The sequence below is a fragment of the Triturus cristatus genome, chromosome 4_1 (assembly GCF_964204655.1).
Source record: "Triturus cristatus chromosome 4_1, aTriCri1.1, whole genome shotgun sequence".
Classification (NCBI taxonomy): Eukaryota; Metazoa; Chordata; class Amphibia; order Caudata; family Salamandridae; genus Triturus; species Triturus cristatus.
Window position 1 is genome coordinate 1,132,544,622 of NC_140585.1, and position 15,951 is coordinate 1,132,560,572.

General features: G+C 44.4%; 1 long non-coding RNA gene across 1 annotated transcript in view; it reads right to left on the reverse strand.

Annotated features, from left to right (window-relative positions):
* Window positions 1–14,720, reverse strand: part of LOC146856148 (uncharacterized) — a 260,681-nt gene extending 245,961 nt beyond the window's left edge. The window contains exon 1 of the long non-coding RNA XR_014981440.1: window positions 14,600–14,720. This is a non-coding gene — a long non-coding RNA (uncharacterized LOC146856148). The remainder of the gene's footprint in view (window positions 1–14,599) is intronic.
* Window positions 14,721–15,951: the final 1,231 nt, after the last annotated feature.

A 15,951-nucleotide genomic window follows, 5' to 3' on the forward strand; every position in this document is an offset into this window, starting at 1 on the left:
ACCTACCTGCGTGTTACCCCAAAGAACTGTGGTCCCTGTAGTTAGCGTTGGCGGATACACCTATGCTCGTGTCGTGAGTGCAAGTGTGAATAGCGTTAGCCATCCCTGGACACGTGTTTCGAGGTAGTTGCCTCTCGTCAGCAGGGAGTAGGAAAGAGTGTAGGGTTGCAATGTAAGCTGCTAAAATCATTATCAGGTCTAGTACCTCTCGTAGTAACGCAGGTGCGTAACCTGAGTCCGTCGACTCCCCGGCTCAGAGAGCCACTAAATAGTTACAACAAAATGGTCGCACACTGCTGACCTACCTGCGTGTTACCCCAAAGAACTGTGGTCCCTGTAGTTAGCGTTGGCGGATACACCTATGCTCGTGTCGTGAGTGCAAGTGTGAATAGCGTTAGCCATCCCTGGACACGTGTTTCGAGGTAGTTGCCTCTCGTCAGCAGGGAGTAGGAAAGAGTGTAGGGTTGCAATGTAAGCTGCTAAAATCATTATCAGGTCTAGTACCTCTCGTAGCAACGCAGGTGCGTAACCTGAGTCCGTCGACTCCCCGGCTCAGAGAGCCACTAAATAGTTACAACAAAATGGTCGCACACTGCTGACCTACCTGCGTGTTACCCCAAAGAACTGTGGTCCCTGTAGTTAGCGTTGGCGGATACACCTATGCTCGTGTCGTGAGTGCAAGTGTGAATAGCGTTAGCCATCCCTGGACACGTGTTTCGAGGTAGTTGCCTCTCGTCAGCAGGGAGTAGGAAAGAGTGTAGGGTTGCAATGTAAGCTGCTAAAATCATTAAGAACACGACTGGTAGGTGTAGCAGTGTGCGACCAATCTGGTTTAACTTTATATTCAGGCTCCCTTGAGCCGGTGGAGTCGACGGACTCATGGTTACGCACCTGCGCGCTACGAGAGGTACTAGACCTGATAACGATTTTAGCAGCTTACACAGCAACCCCACACATTTTCCTACTCCCTGCTGACGAGAGGTAACTACCTCGAAACACGTGTCCAGGGATGGCACACGCCACGCATACTTGCATTCACACTCGAGCATAGGTGTATCCGCCGACGCTGACCTTTAGGGACCATTTTCATTGGGGGAACACGACTGGTAGGTGTAGCAGTGTGCGACCAATCTGGTTTAACTTTATATTCAGGCTCCCTTGAGCCGGTGGAGTCGACGGACTCATGGTTACGCACCTGCGCGCTACGAGAGGTACTAGACCTGATAACGATTTTAGCAGCTTACACAGCAACCCCACACATTTTCCTACTCCCTGCTGACGAGAGGCAGCTACCTCGAAACACGTGTCCAGGGATGGCACACGCCACGCATACTTGCATTCACACTCGAGCATAGGTGTATCCGCCGACGCTGACCTTTAGGGACCATTTTCATTGGGGGAACACGACTGGTAGGTGTAGCAGTGTGCGACCAATCTGGTTTAACTTTTGCTTAAATGGTGTAAATCCGTTCAGTAGTTCCTGAGAAAATTAGAGTTAAAAAGATAGATATACCTGGGCGGAGCCTAACCACACATCTCATCGTGAGATCTGATTGGCTGTCAGTACTTCATCCAAGAAGTGTTGGCAGCCATCTTCGGACCAATATACATGATAGAACCTCATTTGTTGATGGTACCATACTCATTTTAGGAATTGTGGTGTGTTCTAAGGTGATTTTACCATATGAAAAAGCCTTCTGCTGTGATATCATAAATCATGTTTGAGAGAAAACTATTTTCTCATGCTTTTCTCTCACAGGTTTTTAAGGTGATCTATAAGCTAAACTGAGAGCATATTTTCTGTAAATACACATTATCTTTCTCAGTCATGTGAGAATGAAGTCTGACATTCTCAGTAAACCATGTACATCCAACAAGGGTAGAGACTGTCAGTTGATTCCTTTGTGTTCTACTGCAGCTTCCCAGAGTGTTCTAAAGAACAACTAGAGCGCTAACAGTCCTACTTATGACAAACGTATTGCACACCTGAAGCCATCTTGATTGGAATAAAGTGGTAACTCTTAAAACATTTAATTTAAAAAGGAACAAAATGAGGGGGTTCATTTTGCCATAGAAAGTATGATTAGTGCTGCAGAAAGAAAAAATAGGGCACATTTTGAGTGACTTCTCAAATCCTCTTCTATTTCATTAAAAAATTCTGATATGCAGAATGAAACATGCACTTTCAATACCAGCAGCAGACTTTCCTGGTGAGCAGTAGCTTTACTACAGTGATCTAATAAGCAACTAGAGTGCTAACATTCTGAATTTATGGCAAATGTGTGACACATCTGAATGCCTTCTTGATGGAATCAAAGTAAAAAACTGAAAATATTTCCTTCTGAGGAGACTGTAGTAAATTAGGAAACTTCATAACAAATATGTCTCACAAAATGGCCACCAGAGACAAAAGAGCCCAAATGTTGCCCAAATATCACCCAGATGTAGCCCAAGTATAGCCCAATGACAGAATGTCCCAGAGTGTTCTAACAAACAACTAGAGCACTATCAGTCTTACTTATGACAAAAGTATGGCACACCTGAAGCCATCTTGATTGGAATAAAGTGGTAACACTCAAAACATTTAATTTACAAAGGAACAAAATGAGGGGGTTCATCTTGCCATAGAAAGTAAGATTAGTGCTGCAGAAAGAAAAATTAGGGCACATTTTGACTTCTCAAATCCTCTTCTATTTCATAAAAAAACTCTGACATGCAGACTGAAACATGCACTTTGAATACCAGCAGCAGACTTCCCTGGGGAGCAGTAGCTTTACTACAGTGATCTAATGAGCAACTAGAGTGCTAACATTCAGAATTTATGGAAAATGTGTGACACATCTGAATGCCTTCTTGATGGAACCAAAGTAAAAAACTGAAAGTATTTCCTACTGAGGAGACTGCAGTAAATGAGGGAATTAGGAAACTTCATAACAAATAAATCTCCTAATATGGCTACCAGAGACAAAAGAGCCCAAATGTAGCCCAAATATCACCCAGATGTAGCCCAAGTATAGCCCAATGACAGAATGTCCCAGAGTGTTCTAACGAACAACTAGAGTGCTAACATTCTTACTTATGACAAAAGTATGGCACACCTGAAGCCATCTTGATTGGAATAAACTGGTAACATTTAAAACATTTAATTTAAAAAGGAACACAATGAGGGGGTTCATTGTGCCATAGAAATTATGATTAGTGCTGAAGAAGGAAAAATTAGGGCACATTTTGAGTGCCTTCTCAAATCCTCCTCTATTTCATTAAAAAATTCTGATATGCAGACTGAAACATGCACTTTTAATACCAGCAGCAGACTTTCGTGGTGCGCAGTAGCTTTACTACAGTGATCTAATGAGCAATTAGAATGCTAACATTCAGAATTTATGGCAAATGTGTGACATATCTGTATACCTTCTTGATGGAATCAAAGTAAAAAACTGAAAGCATTTCCTACTGAGGAGACTGCAGTAAATGAGGAAATAAGGAAACTTCATAACAAATAAATCTCCCAAGATGGCCACAAGAGACAAAAGAGCCCAAATGCAGCACAAATATCACCCAGATGTAGCCCACATGTAGCCCAATGACAGAAGTGTGCAAAACACTTATTTTTTGTGTATTTGCAGTTTTATATAGTGCAGACTTGTCAGGTATTGGAGAGCTTTACATGAGCATTGGTTACATCACACAAGATCAAATTCATTTTGGTTGTAGACATGGGGAGATTAAGTGACATGACCAGAATCACAGAATGTTGAGCTGAAGCAGAAACTCCAACCTGGTTCCCCAGTTGCAAAGTCTGCAGCTCTGGAAGTAACACCACATCCTCTCCCCTAGGTGCAACATTTAATCAAGTGGTCAACTGGATAAAAATACATAAAGATTACAAATAATCTAAAAGTTCTTTGTCGCTATTTGAAAACTCAGAAAATATGACCTCATTTTAGTTTTTTAGAGCACTAACCATAATTTTGATGCAAATAAGACCCTCTCATATATGTAATTTCTAAAGGGAATGCTCTAGGTATTACAGTTTTGATTACATCAAGATGACGTCAGGCGTTGCACACTTTTGTAATAAATATAGAATGTTAGCAATCTAGTTATTCATTGGGATACTGTTGAGAGGCAGAGGCCAGGGGCACGGACTCTGAAAATTGAAAGCAGGTAGGAGAGTGCAGAGGCAACAATTTGACCACACTGGGCAGGCAGGAAGGGCAGTGGCAGCACAACAGACTATGGAGGGCAGTGGAAAGGGGGGCAGGGGCAACAAACCAACAATACAGGACTGGCAAGAGAGGCTGTGGCAATATAATAGACCATTGTGGGCAGAAGGAAGAGGCAGTGGTAGTACAACCATACATGCCAACAGACCCGTTTCAGCCAGGAAACGTCCAATGTTTTTAAGCTCAAATGGGCTTTATTTGATCTGTCTCCTGTCTACAATCTCCTCTTTTTCAATGTAACTCAAAGGGGAAAATCAATACCCCAGTTTTTTTTCAAAATCTCCCTCTTACCAAGTTCAAAATGTTCGCAAGTATGGTACATTGGATCATGGTAGGCAGGAGGAATTGGGGTAGGGACATGGACTCGGATAACAGATGACAGGAGGGACATGGAGAGGTGCACCAAACTGACCCTACAGGGCAGGCATCAGGGTTTGCAGCTGCACAATACACCATACTGGGCATGCGGGACGGAAGTGCAGCACAACAATCCATAGAAAGCAGTAGGAAGGGAACAGGACCATGCACATGGACAACAGAGAACAGAGGGGAAAGAGGCAATGGTAGCTAGCTGACCATAATGGACAGACAGGAGAGAAAGCTGCAGCATAACAGACCATAAAGGTCAGGAGGGACGGATCAGGGGCATTACAATGGAACAGACAAGCAAGGAGGGAGGGAATAGGGGTCTGCACATGGAACCAGAGGGCTGGGGGCAAGGGGGCAGGGCAGGAGCAGCAAGATGACCATGGAGGTCAGGCAGGATGGGCACTAGAAACAAGACACACCATGGAAAGCAATAATGAGACTTTGATGGCATACACACAGACCATGGAGGGAAGGTGGGAGGGGGTCAGGGGCAGCTAGCTGACCACACAGGGAATGTGGGAGGGGCCATGGCAGCACAGAAGACCATGCATGGCAAGCGGGAGGGTTAGTGGCAGCACAATGGCTATGATGGGCAAGAAGGAGGGTGCAGGGGCATGCACAAAGGACCATGGAGGATAGAAGGGAGGGTCAGGACCTGGGCACAGACAAGAGAGTTCAGGGGAAGGGGCCTCACAACAGACTGCGCGGGGCAGGCAGGAGGAGCAGTTGCAGCACAACAGACCAGGGAGGGCAGAAGAAGGGTGTGGCGGTAAAATGGACCATGGAGGACTGGAGGAAGGGGATAGGGGCATGGCATGTGGACAGGCAGGGTGGAGGTGGCAGGGACAGGTTACAGTCATCTGACAATGCTAGGCAGGTGGGAGGGGAGTGGCAGCTCAACAGAACACTCAGAGTAGATAGGAGTGGCAGGTCCATGGAACATGGTGGGTAAAAAGGATGGAGCAGGGGCATGCACAAAGACATCAGAGGGCAGGGGGAAGGAGAATAGGGACAGCAAGCTAAGCACAGAGGCTAAGCAAGAGGTCAATGATGGGCCATAGAATTGGGCAATGGAGGGCAGGAGGAGTGGACTGGTACATCATGCTAAATGGAGGGCAGTGGCAGCACATCAGACCATGCATGGCAGGAGGGAGGAGGCTAGTCCATGGATTCAGACAACAGAGGATAGGGAGGAGGTGGATGGGGCAGCAAGCTAACTGTTCAGAGAAGGTGGGTATTAGGAACTTTTATTGTTTTTAAAATGTGTGCCTGTGTGAACTACTTAAAATATGAACAAGTATGCAGCATATTCTCACTTTTATTCAGGAAGAAGAGGACGTTTGTGACTGTGACTCCGGGCTCACTTGGCAGAAACACCCGCTGTCCCTCCACCCCCCATCGCAAAATGTAATGCCCGTGAAAAGGGTAGGTTGACGCATTGTTATATAGAACATAGACCTGAGAGCACGATTGAAAGTGAAAACTAGATATAGTATATGGTATAAACTATGCACCAAAAAGTGTGATATAAGATGAACCGGGGCATGAAATATAATATGCAATACATTGTGCGCAATGACAGATTCATTGGAGAGCGTGAGATAGCACAGGCACTAGCGCATGCTATGCGATATGCGCCTTGGAGTGTAATATGCACAGGGCAGTGTTGTGTAACCTAACTAGTCTCTAAAGTTGTAATATAAAATTTGTGCTGGGGAGTGTAACGTTGCATATGCACTGTGACAAAGATATGGATCCCAGATTGTAATATGTATGGCATAGCACTGTGCGTTATAACATAGGCATCGAGGAAGGCATGTTAGATGGGGCAATATAACCCGTGCGAAGGTAAGTGTGGCATGACATATTCACGGGGTGGTGTTACAGTGCACATGGGCTAGAGAGTGTCATAGCATACGCACTAGCTGGTGGAATACAACACAGAGGTGTGTGGCACTCGGCGGGCACTGGTGGGTGTGACACAGCATTGGGCTCAGGCAGGAGCACGCTGTGACTCTCAAGTGAGGTTCGTCTCCTTTCCAAAGAGTGAAATAAAAAGTATTACACATCCGGCGGTGGATGTGTGTTTTATTAACCATGAGGGGGGTTTCTTGCATAGTGTGGTCGAATTTTTGTCGAATCCCCTTTGAATGCCTTCGTGTGCGTGTGTATTAAATGTGCCAGTCAATAGCTACCCAAGTTTGTATAAATAAACAACAAGGGTGTCTACTTGGAGAGTACCCACCGTTGGGGGTGCCGGGATTAGGCTCTGTAGGGCGTCAGACACACAGAGCTTCACTAGCGGTGTAAATACATTCCACGTGGATTCATTGTATGCATAGTCGACTTTTAATGAATATCACGCAAATCGTCATGGTGATAGGTGCATATGGTTTGTCCAGCATGTTCTAGATGTTTCTATAAATATATATATTTTTAAAAATAATAAAAAACAAAGGCCAGCCCCGGGGAATGGGGTCCCCGGAGCCATAAGTGGCCTGAGGTGGGGGGCAACGCAGCCTCCCTCCTAAAGAATTAAAAAAGGAAAATGGAGTCCCCGGGGCCGATTAAGGCCTTGGGAGGGCCAAATTATTTTTTTTCAACAAAAAAAATTAGGATGCAGGCCCTGGGGGATGGGGTCCCCAGGGCCAATAGGTTAGAAAAAGAAGGGGGCCACACAGCCCTCCTTCTTAAAAAAATAAAATAAATAAAAGACCGGCATCGCGCCGGAGGCCACGCCCCCTCCTTGCAGCACTCTGCAAGCGCGCCCCCTGGCCAGTTGTAAGTTGGGGAATTAATTCCCCTTCAATACTGAGGGTCCCTGAGGGCCAACTAGCCCAACAGGTATCTCCAGTATGCGCCAGGGAGCTGCGTTGCAGACAGGTGTTCTGAGGCCACGCCCCTTTTTACACCTCTATGCAATGCAGCTCTGTGGCGCTTACTGGAGGTACCTAGTGGGCTAGTTTGACCCTAGGGACCCTTAGGATTCAAGGGGACTTAATCTCTCAACTTAGAACGGCCACAGGGCGCGTTTACACAGTGGTGAAGGGAGGGGACGGGACCTGAGGTGACGTGTGCAAACACGCCCTGTGGCACGTTTTAAGTTGGGGAAATAATTCCCTTTCAATCCTGAGGGACCCTGGGGGCCAACTAGCCCACCAGGTGCTTTCAGTAAGCGCCACTGCTCTGCGTTGCAGAGAGGTGGTGCAGGCCGTGCCCCTTTTTAACCTCTCTGCAATGGCGCTTACTGTTCGTACCTAGTGGGCTATTTTGCCCCTAGGAACCCTCTGGATTCAAGGGGACTTGATCTCCCAACTTAAAAAACGGCCCAGGGCGTGTTTACACAGTGGGGAAGGGAGGGGACGGGGCCTGAGGTGACGTGTGTAAACACGCCCTATGGCATGTTTTAAGTTGGGGAAATAATTCCCTTTCAATCCTGAGGGACCCTGGGGGCCAACTAGCCCACCAGGTGCTTCCAGTAAGCGCCACTGCTCTGCGTTGCAGAGAGGTGGTGCAGGCCGTGCCCCTTTTTAACCTCTCTGCAATGGCGCTTACTGTACGTACCCAGTGGGCTATTTTGCCCCTAGGAACCCTCTGGATTCAAGGGGACTTGATCTCCCAACTTAAAAAATGGCCCAGGGCGTGTTTACACAGTGGGGAAGGGAGGGGACGGGGCCTGAGGTGACGTGTGTAAACACGCCCTATGGCACGTTTTAAGTTGGGGAAATAATTCCCCTTCAATTCTGAGGGTCCCTGGGGGCTAACTAGCCCACCAGGTGCTTCCAGGAAGCGCCACTGAGCTGCATTGCTGAGAGGTGGTCCAGGCCGTGCCACTTTTTACACCTCTCTGCAACGTAGCTCTGTGACGCTTACTGGAGGTACCTAGTGGGCTAGTTGGACCGTAGGGACAATCAGGATTCAAATGAGCTTAATCTCCCAACTAAAAACGGCCACAGGGCCTGATTACACAGTGGTGAAGGGAGGGTACGGGCCTGAGTTAACGTGTGCAAACAAGCCCTGTGGCGCATTTTAAGAGGTAGTTTTAATCCCCTGCCCTATTATATACTAGGGGCTTACAGAGGAGGTCATGCTAATCACAGGGGGACCCCAACTCATAGTGTTCCCTAGTGTATGTAGGTGTTTTCACTGTATTCTGAGTGTCTTTTAACATAGTACTGGCTCTATGAGTGGTTAGTCAGACTCAGTTACCACCACTATCCGTCTGAAAAAGTTGAGGGTACAGGATGATTTTGCAACAAGGCTTCTTTCTGCTCTTCTGTTTGTTCTTTCTGCATGTTATCCTTCTTCCTGCACTTTTCTTTGTCTTTGAGGACATCTGTTGCTTCTTTCTGCATTTCTTTTTTTTCTTTGTGTGCGTTTTTTCTTCTTTCTTCACATGTCCTATCTCTGTAGGCATAGTTAGAAATTAGCATTTAAAAAACCTTTGAAATTCACTGAAAAAACCATAGGTTTCAGGCACGTTATAGTTAGGAATTAGCATTTACAAAACCTTAGAAATTCACTGAAAAAACCATAGGTTTCAGGGGTGTTATGGTTAGCTGGACTTTTCACTTGTACAAAACCATTGAAATTCCCCCGTTATAGTTAGTTCAGCTAACTATAACTCGCGCGCCCGCAATGCACTGCTGATGACGTCACATATTACATCACTTATGACATGGTCAGTGACATCACTCATGACATCACTGATGACATCTCAAATGACATCACTGATGACATCATCCTTGTGATTGAGTGACAGACCTCCTCTCCCCCTAATATAACCTTTAATACACACATTCAAAAATAGAAACTAAAATTTTCAAAACAATGGACATACCAATACCAGTTACAACAACATTCAGTAATTCTAAGATCCGCGTACACAGCCACTCATTCACCAACAGTCCTATACAGTCACTCATACATGTACTCCCTCCTCATATGTACTCATACACCTATACATCCTGTTACACAACACCACTCATCCATAGAGTTACTCCCACACATAGTCACTCGTGCTAATAAAGAATCAAACATCCATTTACTTGCATATACAGTTATACACACACCACCACACTTACTTCTACAGAAACTTACACATACTTAGTCTTTTAAACAATCACTTATAGAAACACATACTTATTCATACAGGAACGCTTTCAATCTCTCACTCTCACATATACTCACTTATATACACCAATAGTCACATATACTAGTTTAAAACATATGTAGTTACTCATAAAGACACTATTGAGACAGTCATTCACTCACTAACACACTCATCTACCCATACAGTCCTGCACAAATGCTGTCTTCAACACATACAAACATGAGTCACTCACTCATGCACCGATGCACTACGTAATACCCCCCACCGAACCATACAGACACTCAGACACTCAGACTGATACTCAAAAAACCAACTAATAACCTATATAAACACTCATGTATCTACTCACCAACCCATGCAGCCATTTATACACAAAGTGAAAGACTGATACAGATATTTACATATTTAAACATTACTCACTAAGCCATGTATTCACTAAGATACACTTAATCGGTCAGTTATACAATCAATTTTTCAAAAACAAATCATCCATTTAGACACTTATATACCCATTTATTCTTCCATAGACCTTGAGTTATACATATATAAAACATATGTAATTTTCAGAAAAACACACATTCACTGGATGATGTCATCAGTGATGTCATCAGTGATGTCATTTGAGATGTCATCAGTGATGTCATGAGTGATGTCACTGACCATGTCATGAGTGATGTAATATGTGACGTCATCAGCAGTGCATTGCGGGCGCGCGAGTTATAGTTAGCTGAACTAACTATAACGGGGGAATTTCAATGGTGTTGTACAAGTGAAAAGTCCAGCTAACTATAACACCCCTGAAACCTATGGTTTTTTCAGTGAATTTCTAAGGTTTTTTAAATGCTAATTCCTAACTATAACGTGCCTGAAACCTATGTTTTTTTCAGTGAATATATATATATATATATATATATATATTTATATTTATATATATATATATTCTGCTGTTATAGTTAGTTCAGCTAACTATAACTCGCGCCCCCGCAACGCACTGCTGATGATGTCACATATTACATCAATCATGACATGGTCTGTGACATCACTGATGACATCACTGATGACATCTCAAATGACATCAGTGATGATGCTAATTTCTAACTATAACGTGCCTGAAACCTATGGTTTATTCAGTGAATTTCAATGGTTTTTTAAATGCTAATTTCTAACTATAACGTCCCTGAAACCTATGTTTTTTTTAGTGAATTTCAAAGGTTTTTTCAATGCTAATTTCTAACTATAACATACCAGTCACGTTTCCATAGTGGTGGAGAAAGGTGAGCGTGGCCTCCGAAATACCTCTTAGCAATCCCACTGTGTGGGATTTACTGGCGGTAACAGGAGGAGTAGTTAGCCCCCAACGTAAACCTTGGTGGCCAACTATCCCTTTTATTACCACCAGTAGGTCCCACACAGCAGGATTTCTAACTTCTTATATTAGGCCCCGCCCCCTCCCTGCACCACTGTGCAAACATACCCCCTAGTACATTGTAAATTGGGGGATTGAGTCCCCTTAAATCCTGAGGGTCCCTAGGGTCCAACTAGCCCACCAGGTAAGCGACACAGAGCTGCTTTGCAGAGAGGTGTTCCAAGGCCACGCCCCTTTTACACCTCTCTGCAACGCAGCTCTGTGGCATTTACTGGAGGAACCTGGTGGGCTAGTTGGCCCCCAGGGACATTCAGAATTCAAGGGGACTTAATCCCCCAACTTACAACATGCCAGAGGGCCCGTTTGCAAAGTGTTGAAGAGAGGGGGTGGGGCCTGATGTGACAAGTGTGCAAATGCCCCCCATGGCGCGTAATAAGTTGGGGGATTAAGTCCCCTTTAACCCTGAGGGTCCCTCGGGGCCAACTAGCCCACCAGGTACCTCCAGTAAGCATCACAGAGCTGCGTTGCAGAGAGGTGTAAAAAGGGGCGTGGCCTCGGACCACCTCTCCGCAACGCATCCCCAGGGACCCTCAGGATTGAAGGGGAATAAATCCCCCAACCTAAAATGCACCACTGGGCACGTTTGCACAGTGGTGCAAGGAGGGGGAGGGGCCTGATGTGACAAGTGTGCAAACGCACCCTGTGGCACGTTTTAAATTGGGGGATTAAGTCCCCTTGAATCCTGAGGGTCCCTGGGGGCCAACTAGCCCACCAGGAACCTCCAGTAAGCGTTACAGGGCTGCGTTGCAGAGAGGTGGTCCGAGGCCACTCCCCTTTTTATACCTCTCTATGAACTCTCCCAATCAAGAGAAAAGAGATATTTCTTGCAAGAGTCTTCATCAGGTCTGGAGATACATGGAATCTAGACCCCAACAACAGAAGATCACCCTTCCTAGCTGCTGCCTTTGTCACAATTTCTCTCTTTACATTTTTAGAAACCACAGTTTCTCGGGCATGCCAAAAGGGCCCTCATGTTTAATCTAGCTATCAGTTCCAGATTACCAAATAGGCAAAGTAGACACTAGCCTATGGGCTCCACTCCCTTTAGGGGCCCTGGTACAATGCATCAAAATTCAACTTAAAGTACATAAACCAGAGACATCAGATTCACATAAGTTTGTCTCTTAAAAGCTCATCTACTGGCAGTTGTCAATTTGTAAATAAATCCGGGGCATTGGGTATTAGGAGATAATTTGTGAGGGGGTGGCAAAATGTTGACTGCCTATGGGCCTCCACCGGATTTAATATGGCACTGCTAGCTACACTAATTGACTCCACAACAACATCAAACCCAGAGACAGTTGTCTCACTTTGAGGAAATTCACTAACAAGTTGTTTCAAATCCACATCTTCAGCAGGAGACTGCACAGCTAGTATTTTGAAGAGGGACGCCCTCTCAGAATTTTCAGAAATCTCTACTTTGTTTTCCAGTTAGGGCATGGCCAATATAGTATACTGCTCAAGGTGTTTACAGTGTGCTAAATCATTAGCAACACTGGCTCTGCCCTCTTCCAAATTTGAGAATTGTTGACCCAGCTGGTAAACAGAGCTCTCTCTCTCTCTCTCTCTCTCTCTTTCTCTCTTTCTCTCTCATTCTTGCCTTCTCTTTGTCTCTCTATCGAAATTTCTTCACTTATTTTCCTTCAACATGGCATATGTTATGAACAGGGTGTTTTTTGTATTCTGGGTATTCCCCCATTTGAGCTACATGTGCCTGTAAAATAATCAAAAGGTGATAACGTACTAGTAAAATGCGGAAAGTGTGTGATTACTATGAGGCATATTTTGTTTATATTATTATGTTCTTGAAATGTGATTATCAAGCTTATGTCAATATATTTTCAGTATGCAATCTAAAATCTGACTACGTTATTTTGCATTAGCTGTTATTGATTTCTAAGAGTTTCTAGAAGGTTGAGAACTATGTGTATTGTTTATTGTTGTACTACATGTAACCAAGGCCTGTAAGTTAAATGCTACTAGTAAGCCTATAGCACTTATTGTGTCAGCCATTTAAGCAACCGTTATAAGCATGTCTCCTGTCTTCCACTATAGTTTGTAGGCAGTTTTAAACTGCCATTTCGACCTGGTAAAATAAATCTTTTGCAAGGCATAAAACTTATTTTTTAATACCGATAAGTCAGCCCCAAGGTCGGACCTGAACTGGCCAGAGGTCAGGGTGCATTGCACATAAAACGTTGGACGTGTACTTCTAAGTTTTACATGCCCTGGTAATGACAACTCACAAATTTGTTTTTCACCACAGTGAGGCCAATCACTCCCTTAGGACAACTTTGGGTTACCTTATTACATTTAATAAGTGCTAACTTTTGTTTTGGAGGAGATAGGGAGGTCATGTTTGGTGTCTAGGGAAAACAGTGACAACCATCCACAATGCTCACCCTGCTCATCACAGCCTCTTCCACCGTGAACTGCACTCTTCATGCTGGAGATTGAGAAGGTCTCTTTTCAGGGGGATTAACCTGGTCCCTGTTCGGACCGCGCTCCATCGCTTTTGGCCTGAGCTTGTGACTTTGCATATCTATTTTCTTCTGATTGGATTTATTTTGTTTTGGTGTCAAATCATTTATTACATTTTACACTATTTTTCAAAATTGCTATGGTATTTTTCATGTGTTGTGTTTGCACTTTAATACTGGTTATGAGCTGCATAAATTATTTAAACATTACCTCTAAGTTAAGCCTGACTGCTTTTGTGTCAGGCTTCCAGAGGGTTAAGCACAGGCTAATTAACTGACTTTTTTGGTTCATCATGGCAAGGATTGCAGCTGTTGCTTGAGAAGGGTTCAAGCGCCGGACCCCCTACCCCCAAACCAACAATGAAAGTATTTCACACCTACATGTTTGAGATCTGCTGGGATGTAGAAGAGATCTGTGAAGAGAAGAGTTAGGAGAGGTGGAGGCTGTTTTTCTTATTCTTTTGGGCCTGTCAAGGCCAATTCGAACAAAAAAGAAATAGTCCACAAACTGGCACGTTCAAGCTAGCCCATATGGCAGTACCAGATTGCAGACTGGCCCCAAAGGATAGCCCAACACTGAACCTGATCAATATGAATTCCCCTTTTGGCAATTTTATAAAAAATATCTAGAAAATTATATTTTTCCCAGACAATAATGAAAACTACTAAGCTACTGCACAAGTCTGAAAATAATCATCATTATGGAATGTAAAGCTCTGCCACTCTTCTGCCTGGTTCTCGTTCAAGCTCCACAAAAAAACATCAAATATATCTGTATATTTTTCACTTCACGTAATCGATTTGAATTGTTTGAACGTAAGACACAAAGGTTCTGGCTATATTGCAGGTACCCTCCTCTATCATTATCACTGAAACGGTCATCTTTGAACTGTTTGGGTTTCTACTGCAGCCTCCTTTACTCTAGAAACCACAAATCGAACACATCACAACTGAAATATATTTTTAAAAGCAAAAACGTACGTACCCGGATTCTTACAATTCACCTGGAAGAAGAAGCTGCATCCAAACTGTGAAGTGGCAACTGAAAGTCTCAGCACCTCTGTGTCTAAATAACCGGAGAACAATTGAAGAAAGTCCTCAAATTCGTGGTCACCATGTTAGGTGCTCGGCAGCCAAACTGCTCCCCGCCACCAACCCAACAAGTAGATACCAAAACTGAGACATGCAAGACTTCTGACTAGACACTGGAGGAATGAGACATCAATAATTTCCTCTTGTGCAATTCGCAAAAAAGTTTCTAAAATACTCTGTCAAACCGGTGAGGTCATCCCACAAAGGGCTTTTTCATAGGGGACATGCCTTTCTCTTGAGTGGAATGGTTTCTTCCGCACCGGTGCATCCTGGCAGGGAAAACACGGCCCTCTCACGCTCCAAGGGGGAAGTCAGTTACCTGTGAAGACAAAGGGGAACAGGTGAGCTATTGTACTGGGAAATCCCATGTTTGCCTAAAATGAGGAAAGATGCCGCTTCTTGGCGGGAAGGGGCTGTGTTACTGGTTGTCAAACAGGACATACTTCAATGCACTTAATTTTGGAAGGCTCATAGTGCAATGTGGCAGTGCCAGAAGGGCGTGTTAGACTGGTTATTGTGTGGTTAATTGTTTTGGCTGTCTGTGGACCTGTTACACGGTCTGTTGAGCTGGTTTTTACTGTTCATTTTCCTCGATATTATCATATGGATGCAAATGCATTTCGTCTCCCATACACTGCAGCATGCATTAACAAGAGCAAAATGTCCCCTAGTTGCCAATGTGAACGGCACTTTTTAAGCTAAGGTGACCATTTTTGTTTTGATCCCCAGTCCGATCCTTCTGGTTACAGAAACATATCTGAAATGGTTATTAAGATTAATGGACTGGCCGAATTTTGCCGGGTGTTAATTTTGCCTCTTTAATTGCTGTGTCTATATGGTATCACTCCATCATTTCCATGCAGTTACGAGATAGTGTCCCAATAATGGGAAACAACGTGTAAGATACACAGTTATCACACCTGTCTACACGTTCTCCCCTTTACTGGGCTAATAACAGGCCACATGTTCCACCTGATTTTGCCAGGCAGCTGTGCTCGGGATTTGCACCGCTGTATAATCCGAGTTACATGAAAACCGCACCACTGGTTATTCTGTTTCAGCCTGAAAGGAAATGTTATGGCCAGAAAGTAATTAGCGCTTCACTCGCAACTGTCTTCTATGTCTATGAACTTCGAACAAGTACCCACCCAGTTTATATGGTCAACACATGCATTCTCGCTCCCTCCAAATACACTGTTGTTATATGTAGATCCATCTCTGAAGACCGTGACCTGCTACAATAAC